Genomic DNA, 19,966 nt, shown 5'->3' with positions numbered 1-19,966 from the left:
TCGTTTCTCCTAATTTCCATTTAGTGCAGGGTGAATGGTTTGAGATGAGAGTTTTTCATTGAAAGAGAAATTCTTTCAGTTCATAGATTTGTTAGAAGTCCTGACTTTCCAGTGTAATTTGCTTTGGAGGAGAAAGAAAATAGTGATAGAATCATATCGTCTCAATTCTAAGCTACTATCCATTTACTAATAGCTTTTTGGCAAGGAAATAACTGTCACCTTAGGTAAAAACAGTTTTGTAAGATGCAGCACAATTTCAGGAACATTAAAATGTGAAAAAGTACATCTCAGAACTGAGGGAGCATGAGAACAAAAACGAGACTTTCTCAGTGTTTCTCATTTTTCCTGCAAGGAAAGCCTCTGCTTAGGCATCTCAAATAAAATGGCTAAGGTGGAAACTCCCTGGGCAAGATTCCTGGCCTGACTAGGAGTGTTCTTGGAGGAGACATGAAAGAGTCAGAAACTTCTGCCACTCATAGAGAATTATGATATTGCAGGAGGCCACTGGGTTATTGGCCCACGTTTACCACCAACTTCCTTTATGGCCTTCTCTCCACTTCTCTGGACTCAGTTCCTCCATCTGTAGTAGGCGGGGGGTTGGGACCAATCATTGTATCCCAAACTTAAGAATCAACCCACATTTATACTATTACCCGTGTAATATTTTTTTAAGTCACCTTTTCTTAAAAGCAAGAATTAGCCTCCTCCAAAGAAATAATATGTATGAAATTTCAACTCTTGATATACTAGGTTTTTTCCCTAACATTAATCACATAATTATCAATATAACAAACATGCACCCAAATACCACTTGAAATCATTTTGTGAACCACCAGGAGCATGTGTATCAAACTTTGGGACCCTGGGTAACTGATATGACAGAACGTTTACACTTTTGGGGGCATCAAAGAGTCTTGATGGTTCTTCGCATATTAGAGTCAGCAGAGTTACCCAGAACACACGCACAGATAATTTTGGTCATGGTTTAAGGAGTTTATAGGCCCCTTTGCAGTTCATCTGTGAACTCCAAATAAAAGCCCCTACACTAGGTGTGCAAACTGAGATCCAGAGTAGGATGAGTTTGCCAGAGAAGAAAGCAGAGAACAGCCATCCTCTCCTCCATCCCCTGCAAAGCATGCATTAGAGCAAACAGCCACAACTCCTGGACAGGGACAGGAGGGGAAAGCCCTAAAGATTAGGCCTCAGGGAAAAACCACCACCATGTTTCACAAATTACCTGTTCTTTCCCAGGCGCTGAACTAGGTATTTTCTATGTGTGATCTTTCAGCCCCAGTACTAGCAATATTTCTTAGATAGTGGCACACAGCAGTCAGTCTGTTTTCCAGCTGACACTAAAAACTACTTGAAGGCTGATTTGCTACCTTGCAACAATTGGTTCGATTCTAAGGGTCCTGTACTACTTTACACTGCAAGGCCTGCTGCTTGGTAAGAGCCATCAGATTACAACTGGAGCGTATCAGTTGCATGAAGGAAAATGGAAGCCACGCCATCTTTGGCTTTTAATAAAGCCTGTTGCAACATTCAGTTCCTGACATTAAAAACAAGTCATGCAAAAAGCTAAACTTTTGTAGACACTCATGCTTTTCTGTCAGGAGGAGGAAGATTAGTTAGAAAAAAAAAACAAAAAAAGGAAGACACTAGCCAGCATCAAGTAGTGGGATATGCATAGGCAGATGCGCAGTGGGAATCAAGTTGCTTCTTAACTCCTTAAAGTGTGGTTCCTGCCTTTACTCTTCTATTGAAAAAAAAAAAGCACCTTTAAACCTCTAATTGATCTTGCAATTAATTCAACCAAATCAGCATGTATTAGACAACATGGAACAATTGTAACGCAGAACAGAGATGAAGCTAAACTTCTGCTAGCTCAGTGGCCCAATAAAATAAGTCTGCTATCTTCATTAAACTTCCTCTGAACATTCTAGGGTCCATTATAAGAAAAGTTACACCCTCAAATGCCCAATATCTAGGGACTTGGGAAGCCACGATTTCTCTTCCTTCAAGCCTACAGAGCAACTGCCTAAAGCTTCACTGCCCCACCAGCCTAGACCTCATTTCTTTTTCAGTCCTTTTGCTAGCTGCCTGCAGGGCTCAAGAAAGCCCTGGTAAGCCTCATAATGAGGATTTAGGGATGACACTATAGTCCACAGCCTGAATGGTGGAACCCTTACTAATTTTCCCTCTTCCATGATGAATGTGTGGATGAGGCTAGTGTGTTTTCAATAATGCCACTGGCCTTCCAAAACAAATCCCCTAACACAGTCTTTAGACATATCACCCTGAATGCACCTCATCTCATCTGATCTTTGAAGTGAAACAGGGTCGGGCCTGGTTAGTCTTTGGATGGGGAAAATCTAGACACACCACTGGGAAACATTCACACAGCAACCTGATTCACTGTGTGTCCATCATGCCTTCATTCACCTCCTCCCCTGTACTTCTAAGTCAGCTCTCAAGGACTGCTTTCCGTAGGAGCAGCCATCCTGTCAGTGGAAAGAGGATGGGACTAGAGATAGGAAACGTGGGTCCTGTTAACCAAGGAAACCTGCTCCTTGTAACCAAGGAATTTAGGCTACCTGCTCAGTCCCTATGTCAGCAGCATCACCTGTAAAATGGCCAGAAAAACATCTATCCTAGCTCAGAGAATTATTAAGAGGACAAGAAATCCATTTACTTATCTACTTGGTAAATTTAAAGCACCATAAAATAATAATAGCAACAACACTGATGGGTAATAACTATTACTTTCCATGCCTCATCCCATTATCCTCTCCCCCAAACCCCATGATGGCATTAGTATTTCCATTTTGCAAATGAGAAAATAGACTCAAGTTGTCAACCTAGCCAAGGACAAAAGCCAGAGGGAGACAGAACCAGGACTCCAACTCAAGGTATCAGACTCTAAAGCCAGAGCTGTTAAAATATGGCTTTAATATACAATAGTTGCCAACATTTATTGAGCACTTATTATGAGCCAGGCTTTGTTCTACAAATTTCACATGTATTGACTTATTTACCCCTAAAACTCCAGATGCAGATACTACCGTTCTCATTTTATAGATTCAGAAACAAAGACAAATGACAAATGAATTTACACACTTCACAAGTGGCAAAGCCAGGCAGTTTTAGTCAAAGTTCTTATCCACTTTCCCCATCGTAATTAGGTATATGTATGTGTGTGCTTGTGTGTGTGTGTGTGTGTGTGTGTGCATGTAGATGGAAGTTACTGATTAGAAAACAAATCCCAGTAATGACGCATAAGCTCAATGAATGAAAGATTCATTGGTTGCCTGGGATGTGTCAGGAAGCCAGGCTCTGGCAAGGGGCTGGAGAAACTGAGATGTTTAGGCCACTGGTCCCTGCCTCCAAGAGATGACACTCACATAGGAGAAAGTGCATATTGTAAACATATTTACAATGAGGTATGTACAAAGGGCAGAAATCATACAGAGGCAGAAACGGTTAATCAATGACCTATGAGAAAAGGCTCTCAGAATAAGTGTCATCTAAGCAGAATTTTAACTCAGTTTGCTCAACAAAGCATGATACAACATTTCCAATAGGTAGATCAACATATACCAGAAAATGAAGCAAAATCCATATGGCATGGGAACAGAAAGCCAATGTTTCTCTCCTTCCATTAGAAACACATTTTCGACATACTAGAACTAGCCTGCCCCTTTTTCCTTTTGTTCATCCAATAACGAATATTTATTAAACCTTATTTTTAAGCACTTTTCTTAAATATAAAATAGGTGGAAAGACTAAAAGGAAACCAGTATTTCCTGGGCAATTATTGTAATGACAGGCATTGGGAGAGGCACTGTTTTAAATCACTGTAATCACCTGGTAGGTAGATGTCTCATTTTTATAGGGAGAAACAGACTCAAAAGGGTTAAACGACATCATCAGAAGTTTTATTAGCTCTCTCCTGTTCCAGATCCTGTACTTCTTCCATCACAGTGATTAGTAATGCAGAGATACCTTGGCTTGATTATTTTCCCTAGCGTGAATACTCACGAACACGCCATTTCTCTGTGACTAAATATTTCCTGACAGCTGACCAAGAATAAAAATTTGGTCTGTCATCAAAGCAGAGAGTGAAGTCAAGTGGCTCACAGGTCTCCAACTCCTGACCCCGACCTTATTATGACTGATTAACTGTCCCCCAATTTAGATATTCCATACCCCATTGGTTAAACTGCTGCTGGCAGAACCACCATGATCTGCCATCTCTGCTGATCCCTGCCTCAGCTGCAATCAAAGCAATGATCACCGTCAGGCCAGAAGCAGGGGCTTAGCCACTGCCAAGACAGATCCCAGTTCACTCCCAGCCTTCCTGCACCTGCTACCCCTTCCCCGAAAAGTCAACCTGCGTTTCCTGGATGAACAGCACCCACTGAAGCCCTCCCTTGCTTGCTCATCTCAAGCCCTCTCAGTTGCCACTCCAATCATCTTGGCTGCTGCATTTGGTTTGAGAGAGTGGAGAGTACACTTCTTCAGAACTCATCTTTGGCAGAAACCTGAAAATTGTAGGAATGGGCCATGAGTCCTGGGATTCTTGCTCTGGTTGGCTAGGGATACACTCTCTTCCAGCCAGAGTAATAACATTTTTGTGGGAGTCATAGAATCATGAAGACCCCAAGAAGCTAGATTAGAAGGCAGGGGGTGCTGCCTCACTGGTAAAAGGAAAAGCAACATTTTGGAACTCTAAATGGTTGCTCAGTTGGGTGAATTTCATTCATTCATTCATTTAGTAAATAGTTAATGATTGTTCATGTACTGCCTACCAAGCCTGTGCCAGCGTGGTCTGTGGAAGCAGAAGTGACAGCTCCATCTTCACACAGCTCACAGATAGTGGGAGGTGCAGACAAACTCACTTGCAATGGTAGCAGTGGAATGTCAAGAGCCCAGGCCTGCCTGCCTGCGATAAAATCTGAGCTCCATCACTTAAAAGCTGAGCAACCTAGAAAAATGACAACCTCTCTGTGCCTCAATTTTCTATATTGAATGGATGAGGATAAAAATGACATCTCATAAAATTGCTGTGAAGATTGAATGATTTAATATACACAAAGCTCTTAGAAGGGTGCCTGGCCCACGAATATACACTCAGTGTACATTTCTTGCTACAGTTCTGCTAATCCTGTAAAACATATGCACTGTGATGAATGTGTCTGGGTGCCAGGAGGACACAAAAGAGTACCACCTCACCCAGACCAGAGGTCCCAGAGGAGGTGATTCCCAAGGTGAAATCTGAACAATAAAGTGCGTGAGTCATCTAGGGGAAGAGAAAGGAAAAGCATATTCCAGACATCAGGATAGAACAGTGGAGGCAAAACAGCATATGGTGTGTGTGTGTGTGTGTGTGTGTGTCTGTGTGTGGAATTCATGACACTCCAGTGTGACTCAATAGTAAAAAGCAGGAAGGCAGACCAAGAGAAATAAGGAGACATAATAAGGTAGACATGATAAGGTAGATAGTTGTGTGATTTTACTAATGCTTGCTCTGAAAAATAATAATGCATGGACTTAGTGAGGTTCACACATCAGAAGCTTCTCCAACAGCCAGGCTATGATGCATTCAATTGAGGAGCTATGGTTTCCATAACTTAGCAAATACTTATAGTCCAGCCACAGGGGATATACTGATAAACTCAGTTCAAATGTCACCTCCTCAGAGATGCTTTCTCAACCACCCTTAGTTCCATGAGGACTGCATAATTGTTTAGGCCACTCCTGTATCCCCAGAGCACAGAACATTGTCTGGCTCATAGTAGGTGCTCGAAACTCTTGATGAATGAATGAACAGATAAATACGTAAGGAAGTCAGGCACAGTACTTGCCCACAGGAAGCTTACAAGATGAGCAGCATGCCAATGGGAGTTTGAATGAAGGAGAACCCGGTATATAGAGATCCAAACAGCATCATAGGACTGCTATGAGGAATCAGGAAATTAAAAAGGAAAAATTGAGAGCCAGTGAGCCAAGATGTGTTAAGAGCAAGCGATCAAGCTTAGATTGCAGTGTTAGTTAATAGAGCACATGTGTCCCTGCCTGATGCATTACCCTCCCTGCAGTAGTTAGCCTTCTGGGACCCTGCAAAGCATGCAGAAAGGTTGACAGCTTACAATCAATACCATGTTCACTGATGCAGGGAGCAACATTATCACATCCAAGATATTTCCCCCACACCGAGGCTGCAGCACTAAATATTCCCCATAACAAGGCAAAGGGAAGTGACAAGAGCTATTATTCTCAACCCTCCCACTTGGAAACAAGAGGTGAGACAAACCTTCCCCTGTATGTTCTTAGGGGAAGGTAAGACAGTTCCCCAAAGAAATCTTTCAGAGCTGAGCACACGCCTAATACAGCAAGACAGGGATGGGAGACGATTGGCATTTTCATTTGCCTAGTTGTCCACAATATCACGGGGAAAGCTCTGTGGGCAGCTGAGAAACACAACAATAAATTGAAGGGGGATGAACAATAGGGTCAGTGGGGCTGTCTGCTGAGTGAAAGTTGGATTTTATTCTACATGCCCAATTCACTCCAATAAGATAAACTTGACTTCCCCCAGAGTGGCTTTCTTATTTCAGCTTCTCTGACTGTGGCATAATTGAAAGTCATATTTCATCTAGGCCATTGGTTTTCAACTCCAAATGCAGGTGGCTTATGAAGACTCAGCCTGAATATATAAAGAGAACAGCAAATAATTATAGTCACATATTAAAGACAATCTATTTCTCAGTAAAGGAAAGCCAGTCATATTACATACTAGCCACAACACAGAACTGATCTGAAATACACTGTGGAATGGCCTTTCAGTCTATGCTGGACTCTAATAGGAAAAAGGCAGAAGGTGGTCAATAGTCCATTTGTTTAATGGTGGAGTTCATTTTTTAACCTTCATTTCCTCCCTGACAAGAAGAACATAGTTCTTATTTTCCATATTATTTTTGAAAAGGCAGAAAGGTTAATTACCCATTGACACAGTTTGGATCTGTGTCCCCATCCTAATCTCAGGTCAAATTGTAATCCCCAGTGTTGGAGGTGGGCCAGGTGGGAGGTGATTTCATCATGGGGCTGGATTTTTCATGCATGGTTTGGCATCATCCTCTTGGTGCTGTTCTTGTGATAGCGAGCACGTTCTCATGAGGTCCATTTGTTTAAAAATATGCAGAACCTCCCCTCTGTCTCTCTTGCTCCTGTTCCTGCCATGTGTTGGCTCCCCCTTTGCCTTCTGCCATGATTGTAAGTATCCTGAGGCCTCCCCAGAAGCTGAGCAGATGCCAGCACCATGCTTCCTGTACAGGCTGTGGAACTGTGAGCCAATTAAACCTCTTTTCTTTATAAATTACCCAGTCTTGGGTATTTCTTTATAGCAATGCAATACCAGACTTATAGAGGTAACTTGTGATGTTTCTTGATGAAAGAATCAGCTGAAATTTAAGAATGAATACATTCATTGAAGATCAGACAAATATAGAAACAGAAAGTGTCCATCTTGAAACAAGAAAGTTCAGCTCAAAAAGCTGATTTTTTTCAAGTACGAAATGAAGAACCATTTCCGGAATCGACTATGACTCAAAGAAAGGCCAACGAAGCTTTAACCAGCACAGGGATAATTCACTAACTCGATCAGTCTCAAATGAGTCTCACTGTGTCCTAGAGACTTTGGGGAGGCTTCAGCAAGAACAATAATTATAGCTTTTCCACATTCTCTAGCATTCAATAAATTCTTCTTAACATGACGTCTGTCTCTTGCGCTCGCTCTCTCTCTCTCTCTCTCTCTCTCTCTCACACACACACACACACACACACATACACACACACACACACACTCAATGCCCCACTAACAGGCTTCTATCCTCTCAAGAAATCATCTCAGAATTCATTATGCTTCTTGTAGAAATGGAGCAGCTTCCCAGCTGCATAAGGACCCAACCCGGAAGCAAAGATTGTAAAGTTTTTTTATTTTTTTTATTGTATTTTACATCAGGACTGGGGATCCATTTACAAATTAAGGCTCCACTTGCTTGGTTGATAATAAGTTTAGATGACTCCACATAAGATTGTAATGACTTCCTTTTTTACATACTCATTATTACATAACTGTCCAGTTGGTGAGCAGTGATTAAACATTATTGCTTTTGGAGACATTTCAACTTACTCAGGCACTTTTATGACCAGAAGGATGGTGACAACTTCCCAAGGTTATGTGAAGAATTACTCCAAGGCCAGGATAGAAATCAGGTCTTTGAACTTCTAAAATCAGTTCTATTTCATTGTTATTGTTATTATTGTCTTTATTTTTCCATGTGCCTAAAACCAATGAGTCAACATCCTTGATAAGAAGTTTTAATTCCTACCTAGGAACATTCAGCATTTTTTCCTGGGGTACTATTCAAAAACAGATCTGCAAGTGGCCCTGGGGGAAATGCCTCATGCCAAATCTCACTGACAACCATATTGCCACCCATGGGCTCACTGCATTTATCTACTATGTTAAATGTCATTTACCCACAAAATTAAATGATATTATTTTGCCTTCCTACAGATCACCTAAGCAGACAAGTATTCCATACCTGATCATATGTCACAGAGTAAACTACAGAGACAAGGCACAATCCCTGTCCTTAAGGAATATCATCTAGTAGGAAATGCCATCCCAACCAGATGACTTAAATACAATGTGGTATATGCAATAGCAGAAATATACATAAGTTATTATGGATACACTGAGTTAGAACATCCAGTCCCCTATAGATGAAAATGAGTTAGAACTTCAAAGATGTAGGGGTGAATCAGGGGAGAAGAAACATGAGCAACAGTTAAGAAGCACTACCTCTCTCTGAGTAGTACAAGCAGTTTGATTTTACTAAAAGGAAAGACTCTTGGCTAAGACTGTCTCGAGTGCTGGTGAGGTAGCAGCGCCCAGACAGCAGAGGGCCATTTAGAGAGCTTAGACTTCACTCAGGCAGTGGAGTGCTGCTGCCAGATTATAAGAAGAGAATTGATATCCTTGGGATCACATTTTTGAAGATCACTTGGCAACTGTGTAAACGATACATTTGTAGTAGATAAGACTCAAGGCAGGGGGCCTACTCAGGAAGCTGCTGAAGTGGTCCAGTAGAGAGATGATAAGGACCTGAACTAGAGATGAGGAAAAAACTGAAGAAATAAAATCAATATAACTTAGAGAGTGATTTGATGAGAGCTAAGAGAAAGGAGTTGATGAAGATGCCTAAATTGGTAGCTAAGATGATAAACAAAGTCATGAACAGAGATGGAGAATAAAGAAATAGTGGCATGTTCAAGGGGAAGGAAAAGACAGACACAGAGTCTAATTTTGGACATAAAGATCTGAGAAGCCAGTGGAGCAGAGAGGTAGAGAGAGATCCCCCAATAGGTATCAAGATAAAAAGATCCGCCAGTCGCTCAAGCCTGTAATCCCAGCACTTTGGGAGGCCGAGGTGGGTGGATCACGAGGTCAACAGATCGAGACCATCCTGGTCAGCATGGTGAAACCCCATCTCTACTAAAAATACAAAAAATTAGCTGGGCATGGTGGTGCACGCCTGTAATCCCAGCTACTCGGGAGGCTGAGGCAGGACAATTGCCTGAACCCGGGAGGCGGAGGTTGCGGTGAACTGAGATCGCGCCATTGCACTCCAGCCTGGGTAACAAGAGTGAAACTCCGTCTCAAAAAAAAAGATAAAAAGATCCATCACTGAGATGTCACTGAATATGATAAAGAGTTAGTCATCAGTGTGTAGTGGCCTTCACAGAGAGGGTGACAAGGGAAAATGCAGAGTGAGAATATGTCAGTTGAGGAGAGGACCACAGAATACTGGGGAGGGAAACCACCCAAAGGGAAAGAAAAGGAGGCATCACAGGTACAAGGACAATTAGCAACAGATATCATGGAGATAAGAGAATAGAGGTCCTGCTTTGAAAATAGTTTCTACAAGTCATAGTTTTTAAAAAAACAGAAACCTGGTAGAAAAGTGAGTATGGGACTTGAAGGCAATTCACAAAAGACAATATTCAAAATAATCAACGTAAAAAATGAGGATTGACACTAACAAATGTTGGCAAAGACATGTTACAGCCAGAACTCTCATACACTGCTGGCATGATCACAATCCAGCACACTTCAGAAAACTCTTTGACATTATATAGAAATATTAGATATTCAGACTCTATAACCCAGTAAATCAATCAAATCAATCAATCATAATATATGGCAACACATACAATACCCTATGTTATACCCTATGAGCCACTTCTAAGTCTATATCCAACAAATGCACATACACGTACTCTAGGAGACAAATTCATAGCAACACTATTCACAAATACTAAAATTAGAAAATAATGCAAATGACCATCGATAGAACAAAACAATGTTATTCCCACAAAATGGACTACCATCAATGAAAAGGCATGAGTGATAATTTACACAGCAACCTGACAAGTCTTACAAATATGAGGTTGAGAAAAAGAAACCAGACAAAATAATATATGCTTTACAAATACAATTACATAAAATTCACAAATGTGTAAAACAAGACTATGGTGTTTAGGCTGGTACTTAGGTGGTAAAACTCTGAAGAAAAGCAAGAAAGTGGTTACTTTAGAATTAATGACAATGGTAGTCTTTTAGGGAAAAAGGGAGTATGAACTGGTGGAGGGATTCAGAGGAGCTTTAGGGTGGCTGGTACACTACAAATTTACCATTTTAAAAGACTTTCCCTATGATAATTCATTAAGTTCTATTTTTCTTTTTTGTGATTTTCTGTTTGTGTATTATACTTCATAAAAAGATAATTAAAAGGGTAACAGAGGCTGGGTGCAGTGGCTCACGCCTGTAATCCCAGCACTCCAGGAGGCCAAGGCAGGTGGATCATGAGGTTAGGAGATCGAGACCATCCTGGCCAACATGGTTAAAATCCATCTCTACTAAAAATACAAAAATTAGCTGGGCGTGGTGGTGCATGCCTGTAATCCCAGCTACTCTGGAGGCTGAGGCAGAAGAATCACTTGAACCAGGGAGCTGGAGGTTGCAGTGAGCCGAGATCACATCATGCGCCTCTGCACTCCAGCCTGGGCAACACAGCAAGACTCCATCTCAAAAACAAAAAGGGCTAACAGAGGGACCAAACACCCAAACAACATGAGTTAGGCTTTTCGGGGAAAACAGCTCCAAATGCATGTCACAAGCCCTGAAAGGCCTCACTGCATCACAACCTAGGACGGTATATTTATGACAATGACTGTGACTCATGAAGAAAATATTAAGTTAGTGCCATACTTGCAGCTGGACCAGGCAGAAAAAAAACAACAACAAGAAATGTATATATAACAGGATAAAGGAAAGTTACAAAGGTTGCAGCAGCTTTGGCTGAAAGAGAACTAGTGCTCAAGTTAGCGGTTGGGTATAGGTTCAACTTCTCTCCTTTCAGAATTCTTCCTTACTCTCTCACTTTCAATGATCTTCTTATTGACAGTCCTTAGTAGCCACTAATTAGCACCCAGCCTCTCATGAGAGATGTGAGTGGAAATATCGTCTTCCTGCATAGCCATCTGGAATGTTACTGAAATATTTCCATTTACATCAAATATTTATATTTATGTCATTAAATAAGCAAGTGCACTAAACAGGCGATTATTAATACCATCAATATTTGTTTTTGCTACCCAGAATTCTGATGCTTTTCCCACAGTAAACTCTCTAGATGTCATCTTAGGGTGGAACACTCTTTCTTGACCTCCAGCCACCTACCTTGAATGAAGCTGACTTCATTCCTAGCTTCAGGGATGGAGCAGGCGGGGTGGGCAGTTCAGTGATGACCTAAATCAGGCCAATCAGGGCAAGCAGGACTAAATTCTAGGGCTACATCTGAGGAACCAGGGAACTGGGTCTCTCTTTATGAATGTGAAAAGAAAAGGATTAGGAAAGGAGCAGCTGCAGCTGTCTTGCCACCATATGAAGCCTAGGAATGGCAGAATCCAATATAGCAGAGTGGTTTAGGGTAAAGGTTGGTAAACTCTTCTTATAAAGGGGCAGATAGTAAATACTTTAAGCTTTGCAGGTAATATGGTTCGCTGTGTGTCCCCATCCAAATTTAATGTCAAATTGTAATTCCCAATGTTGGGGGAGACACCTGGTAGGAGGTGACTGGATCATGGGAGCTAATTTCCCCCTGGCTGCTCTTGTGATAGTGAGTGAGTTCTCATGAGACCTGGTTATTTGAAAGTGTGTTACACCTCCCCCTTCGGTCTCTCTTCTTCATTCTCTGGCCCTGTAAGACATGCCTGCTTCCCCTTCACCTCCCAGCCATGCTTTCTGTACAGACTGAAGAACCGTGTGTCAATTAAACCTGTCTTATTCATAAACTAACCAGTCTCAGGTAGTTCTTTGTAGCAGTGTGATAACAGATTAATACAGAAAATTGGTACCAGAGTAGTGGGACATGGCAATACAGATACCTGAAAATGTGGAACTGACTTTGGAACTGGGTAATGGGCAGAAGTCATTACAGTTTGGAGGGCTCAGAAGACAACAAGACATTGAGGGAAAGTCTGGAACTTCCTAGAGACTTGTTGAATGGCTGTGACCAAAATACTGATTGTAACATGGAAGTGAAGTCCAGGCTGAGGTGGTCTCAGACAGAGATGAGGAACTTATTGGTAACTGAAGTAAGGGTCACTCTCGCTATGCTTTAACAAAAAGACTGGTGGCATTGTGCCCCTGCTCTAGAGCTCTGTGGAATTTTGAACTTGAGAGAGACTATTTAGGGTATCTGGCAGAAGAAATTTCTAAACAGCAAAGTATTTGGGATGTGGCCTGGCTGCTTCTACAAGCCTATTGTCATTTGCATAAACAAAGAAATGACCTGAAACTAGAACTTATATTTAAAAGGAAAGCAGAAAATAAAAGTTTGGAAATTTTGCAGCCTGGCCATGCAGTAGAAAAGAGAAACCCATTTTCTGAGGAGGAATTTAAAGCTACATAAATTTGCACAGAGAAGAGCCAAATGTTCATAGCCAAGACAATGGGGGAAATGCTTCCAAGGCACTTCAGAGACCTTCACAGCAGCCCCTCCCACCTCAGGCTTAGAGGCCTAGGAGGGAAAAATGGTTTTCTGGGCCAGACCCAGGGCCCTGCTGCTCTGTGCAGCCTTGGGACGTGGTACCCTACATCCTATCACTCCAGCTCCAGCCATGGCTAAAAGGGACCAAAGTACAGCTCCAACCATTGCTTCAGAAGGTGCAAGCCCCAAGCCTTGGTGGCTTCTACATGGTGTTTGGCCTGTAGGTATGCAGAAGGCACGAGTTGAAGTTTGGGAGCCTCCACCTAGATTTCAGAGGATGTATGGAAATGCCTGGATGTTCAGGCAGAAGTCTGATGCAGGGGCAGAGCCCTCATGGAGACTCTCTACTAGGGAAGTACAGAGGAGAAAGATTGGGTCAGAGCCCCCACACAGAGTCCCCAATGGGGCACTGCCTAGTGGAGCTGTGAGAGGAGGGCCATGGTCATCTAGACCCCAGAATGGTAGATCCACCCACAGCTTTAACCATGTGCCTGGAAAAGCTATAGCACTCAACACTAGCCCATGAAAGCAGCTGTGGGGGCTGTCCCCTGTGGAGCCACAGAAGCAGAGCTTCCCAAGGCTTTGGGAACCCAACCCTTGCATCAACGTGGCCTGGATGTGAGACATGTAGTCAAAGGACATTATTTTGGAGCTTTAAGACTTAATGACTGCCCTGCTGGATTTTGGACTTGCATGAGGCCTGCAGTCCCTTCATTCTGACCAATTTCTCTCTTTTTGAATGGGGGCATTTACACAATGCCTGTAACCCCACTGTATCTTGGAAGTAACTAACTTGTTTTTGATTTTACAGGCTCATAGGCAGAAGGGGCTTATCTTGTCTCAGATGAAACTTAGGACTTGGGCTTTTGAGTTAATGCTGGAACGAGTTAAGACTTTGGGAGAATGTTAGGAAGGCATGATTGTGTTATAAAATATGAAAAGAACATGAGATCTGGGAGGGGCCAGAGGAGGTACAATATGGTTTGGCTCTGTGTCCACACCCAAATCTCATGTTTAATTGTAATTTCCAGTGTTGAGGGCGGGATTTGGTGGGAGCTGATTGAATCGTGGTAGTGGATTTCCCCCTTGCTGTTCTCATAATAGTGAGTTCTCATGAGATTTGACTGTTTAAAAGTGTGTAACACTTCCCTCTTTGCTTGCTCTTTCTCCTGCTTCACCACAGTAAGTTTACTTACTTCCCCTTCATCTCCCACCATGATTGTAAGTTTCCTGAGGCCTCTAGCCATGTTTCCTGTACAGTCTGCAGAACTGTGAGTCAATTAAACTTCTTTCTTCATTAATTACCCAGTCTCAGTTCTGTATTACAGTCTGAAAATGGACTAATGTAGCTGGCCACACAGGCTCTGTTGTAAACACTCAACTCTGTCATTGCAGTATGAAATCATCTACTGACAATATATACATGAGTGTATCTGTGTTCTAAACAAATGCATTTAAAGTTATTTAAAATTATTTTTTACAAGAATGGGCACAGGTAGTATTTGGCACACAGGCCATAGTTTGCCAAGGCTGGTTTATAGCACTGAGTTTCTCTCTCTTGGAACCTTTGATAATGATCATGATAATAATGGTAATAGCATCATGGATTCTAAACAGACTACATGGATTCTAATCCCAAGTCCATCACTTGCACAGTCCTGAACAAGTTACTTAATATCTCTATGCTTCACTTTCCTCATCTGTAAATGAAAGTGATTATACTACCACCTACCTCATAGACTCATTTTGAGGGTTAAGTGAATTAGTAAATGTAATGTATTTATAAACAGCATCTGAAACATCTGTATGTGTGTTAGCTGCTATTATCATTATCATCATGATTATTATCAAAGGTGCCAAGAGAGAGAAACCCAGTCCTGGGTCATTTGAGTCCCAGATCAAAATGAGCTAAAAGCCCTTAGTCCAGCCTATTGAGTTACCTGAGATAATAAATTCCCTTTTATGCTTAAATCAGTTTGAATTGATTTTCTGTCTTATAATTAAAGTCAACCCATCTGACTAAATTAAGGAAATCAAGGCAGGGATGACAATTCACCTAACACTTATAATGTAACTTCTCTCATTTTAGCACCCATCACAGAAATTAATCAATCACAGCATTCTCTCTCACGGAGCCCAGACAGGGCCTCAGACATGTTTTTCCCCTAAAACAGGACTCTAAATAACTTCTACTATTAAATCAAGTCAGAATGTAAAATGAAACTTTTATATCCCTGATTTAGGTCATGAATTCTAAGAGTTGGTCCCCAGTAATATTAATGAGCTTTGTAAACATCCTCCTAATATGTTTTTGTTATAGAATAACAAATTTTCCAAAGAAAACCTAGACATTCTTAGGTGTGTGGTCTCCTTTTCTAACTCCTCACTTGGGAGTCCCTATTCTATTTCAAACCCATATACTTTGCTGAAAAATATGGGAGCTGTATTAGTTCATTCTCATGCTGCTATGAAGCAATGCCTGAGACTGAGTAGATTATAAAGAAGAGAGGTTTAAATGACTCATGGTTCTACATGGCTTGGAAGGCCTCAGGAAACTTACAATTATGGTGAAAGACACCTCTCTAGAGGGGGACATGAGAGAGAATGAGTACCTAGCAAAGGGGGAAGCCCCTTATAAAACCATCAGATCTCATCAGAACTCTCTATCACAAGAACAACATGGGGGAAACTGCCCCCATGATTCAGTTATCTCCTTATCTCCTACCAGGTCCCTTCCATGACACGTGAGGATTATAGGAACTACGATTCAAGAAGAGATCTGGGTGAGGACACAGCCAACTATATCAGGAGCATTCTGCAGTTCTGTACAGACTGACTTCCTTCAAGAAGGTGCTTGATAAATTTTTTCCTGAAAGAGGTCAGCAGAGGCTGCTAAGGAACAAGTTTCTCCTCTGACCCAGGAAGTGATTAAATAAATAGACTTTAAAATGTACAGTGTCACTGATGTATGTAATGCTCTTAATCTACAGTGTAAAAACAGTAGAATAATTAACTTGATATGTTTTATATTCATGAAGCAAGGGGCCTTTAAATTCAGAATACAAATGAGCCAACAACCTTAATACTTTTTCTTTTTTTTTCTTTTGATCCTCATTCACCTATTTCAAAGTGGTTTCGATTTTTGTAAGCCCTTTCAACTTAGATGACAAGGCCAACTATTTGTAGACTTAAAACCATGCCATCAGACAGTACTCTGCAAGTGGTAATGCAAGGGTTTTTTGTTTATTTTATTTTATTTTATTTTAACTTCTGTGGTACATATGCAGGATGTGCAGATTTGTCACAGGGGCAAACATGTCATGGTGGTTTGCTGCACCCATCAACCAATCACCTAAGTATTAAGCCCAGCATTAGCTATTTTTCCTGCTGCTCTTCCTCACCCCACTCCCACCCCCAACAAGCCCCAGTGTGTGTTGTTTTCCTCCCTATATCCATGTATTCTTATTGTTCAGCTCCCACTTATGAATGAGAACATACAGCATTTAGTTTTCTGTTCCTGCCAAAAATAATGGCTTCCAGCTTCATCCATGTCCCTGCAAAGGACATGATCTCTTTCCTTTTTATAGCTGCATAATATTTCATGGTGTATATGTACTACACATTTTTTATCCAGTCTATCATTGATGGGCATTTGGGTTGATTCCATGTCTTTGTTATTGTGAATAGTGCCGCAATGAAAATACATGTGCATGTATCTTTAAAATAGAATGATTTATATTTCTTTGAGTATATAAGCAGTAATGGGATTGCTGGGTCAAATGGTATTTCTAGTTCTAGGTCTTTGAGGAATCACCACATTGTCTTCCACAATGGTTAAGCTAATTTACATTCCCAGCAATAGGGTAAAAAGCATTCCAGAATCTCAAGGACACAACTAAAGCAGTGTTAAAAGGGAAATTTCTAGCACTAAATGCCCATATCAAAAAGCTAGAAAGATCTCAAATTGACATCCTAACATCACAACTCAAAGAACTAGAGAACCAAAAGCAAACACATCCCAAAGCTAGCAGAAGACGAGAAATAACAAAGATCAGAACTGAAGGAGATAGACACACAAAAAAAAACTTCAAACACTCAACAAACCCAGGAGCTGGGTTTTTTTTTTTTTTTTTTTTTTTTGAAAAAAAAATAGGCTTTTGGCTAGATTAATAAAGAAGAAAATAGAGAAGAATCAAATATACGCAATAAAGAAATGATAAAGGGGATATCACCACTGAGTCCACAGAAATATGAATAATTATCAGAGAATTCTATAAACACCTCTATGCAAACAAACTAAAAAATATAGAAGAAATGGATAAATTACTGGACACATGCACCCTCCCAAGACTAAACCAGGAAGAAGTGAAATTCCTGAATAGACCAATAATAAGTTCTGAAATCAAGCAAGTAATAAATAGCCTACAAAGAAAGCCCAGGACCAGATGGATTTACAGCTGAATTCTACCAGAGGTACAAAGAGCTGGTACCATTTCTTCTTAAACTATTCCAAAAAATTGAAAAGGTGGGTCTCCTCCCTAACTCATCTTATAAGGAATGCATCATCCTGATACCAAAACCTGGCAGAGATACAACAACAAAAAAAGAGAACTTCAGACCAATATCCTTGATGAACATCAACACAAAAATCCTAATACTGGCCAACCAAATCCAGCAGCACATCAAAAACCTTATCCACCATGATCAAGTTGGCGTCATCCTCAGAATGCAAGGCTGATTCAATATATGCAAATCAATAAACATAATTCATCACATATACAGAACTAAAGAAAACAACCACATGCTCATCTCAATAAACATAGAAAAGGCCTTCTATAAAATTCAGCATCACTTCATGTTAAAAACTCTCAATAAACTAGGTATTGAAGGAACATATCTCAAAATAATAGGAGCCATTTATGACAAATCCACAGCCAATATCATAATGAATGGGCAAAAGCTGGAAACATTTACCCTTGAAAGCTAGCACAAAATAAGAATACTTTCTTTTCTCTTCAAAAATATAATTTGTGTGTTGCTAGCAATATTCCATACTTCTCTAATTCTTTAACCCATATGGTAGAAATACTATTACAACTTCCCTAAAAAGCTGCTCTGGTATGTACCTTCCTCTCAGATAAACAGAAATGCTATCACTTGTTAAGAAAGCTTCCCTAGTAATTCTACAGCTGTCTTTGAACTGTCTGGAACAGTGGCTTTCTATTTTGAGTGTGTGTTTGAATCACCTGCAAGGCTTGATAAAAGATTGCCTGGCCCAACTTCCAGAGTTTTGAATTCACTAGTTCTGGGGTGGAACCTGAGAATTTGGATTTCTAACTAGTTCCCAGGTGGTTCTGGTACTGCTGTTGTAGGGACCACATGCTGGTTAATGACTTGCTCTAGCTAGAGGTCTTGTTCTAGGCTAGTGGTATTCAGTGAAGTAAAAGGAAGCCTATCTTCACTAACCTATACTTTATTCCACTCTAATCCACTCTTTACACCAGGGGTCCCCAACCTTGGGCCACGGATCAGTACCGGTCTGTGGCCTGTTAGGAACTAGGCCACATAGCAGGAGGTGAGCTGTGGGCAAGCAAACATTACTGCCTGAGCTCCACCTCCTTTCAGATCAGTAGGGGCATCAGATTCTCATAGGAGTATAAGCCCTATTGTGAACTACACATGCAAGGGATCTAGGTTGCATGTTCCTTGTGAGAATCTAATGCCTGATGATCTGAGATGGAACAGTTTTATCCTGAAACCATTCCCTCACCCAATTCCCATTGAAAATTTATTTTCCACAAAACTGATCCCTGGTACCAAAAAGGTTGGGCCACTCCTTTACGTTGCATCTACAGTTACTTTTCTAAAATATGAGTTGAAGTTTACTTTCTTTCTCAAAAAGCACCAATGACACTTCATTGCTCATAAATTTCCAAAATCTTTAGTTTCACATTCTAGCTCTTCTATAATCTGATTCCAACTTTCCCAGTATTGTTTTCCGCCATACACCCTGTTACCTGTCCTGCAAATATTTGCTATTCTTAGCCAAGCCATATCCATTCATGCCTTAGGACTTTGCTTATGCTGTTTCCTCAACCTGTAGCATCCTTTCCTCCTTCCCCACTTACTGAAATGAATGAAATCAGATTCACTAAGACTGATACTGACTGCAAGTAAGAAGATCCTAGCTCCACTGGCTTGCACAATACTGAAAATTATTACACCATAGAACAAAAAGTCAGGAGTTAAGATGGCTCCAGAGATGGTGAATTTGGCAACTCAAAGACACCATCAGAGACAAAAGTTATTTTCAGTGTATCAGTCTGACATCCTCAGTACACACTCTTGTTCTCAGGCTAATTCTCATTAAGGTCACAAAAGGCCTTAGCAGTTTGAAATATCACATCCAGTCAAAAACACATCTAACAGGAGAAGCAGGAACCTTCTTGAGAGCCTCTTTTTATCAATTTAAAAAAAACCCAGCAATGATCCCATCATATCTCCTTGGCCAAATTGTGTTGCATTCCCACTCCTAAAACAGGCACTGAAAAGAGGATTGAAATTACCATGATGACTTAGACCAGGGGTATTTGCCTGTTCTTACACTGCTATAAAGAACTGTCCAAGTCTGGATAATTTGTAAATAAAAGAGGTTTGACTGACTCACAGTCCCACGTGGCTAGGGAGGAAACTTGCGATCATGGTGGAAGGGGAAGCAAGCACATTTTACATGGTAGCAGGTGAGAGAGAGTATGGGCACACAGGAAACAGCAGGGAAAACTGCCTGATAAAACCAGTGGATCTCATGAGAACTCACTATCATGAGAACAGCATGAGGGGAACCACCC

General features: G+C 41.0%; 1 long non-coding RNA gene across 1 annotated transcript in view; it reads right to left on the bottom strand.

Annotated features, from left to right (window-relative positions):
- Window positions 1–19,966, bottom strand: part of LOC144581001 (uncharacterized) — a 53,076-nt gene that overhangs the window by 26,540 nt on the left and 6,570 nt on the right. The window lies entirely within an intron of this gene.

The sequence above is a fragment of the Callithrix jacchus genome, chromosome 2 (assembly GCF_049354715.1).
Source record: "Callithrix jacchus isolate 240 chromosome 2, calJac240_pri, whole genome shotgun sequence".
NCBI classification, from domain to species: Eukaryota; Metazoa; Chordata; class Mammalia; order Primates; family Cebidae; genus Callithrix; species Callithrix jacchus.
This window is presented reverse-complemented; position numbering and strand designations above follow the sequence as displayed.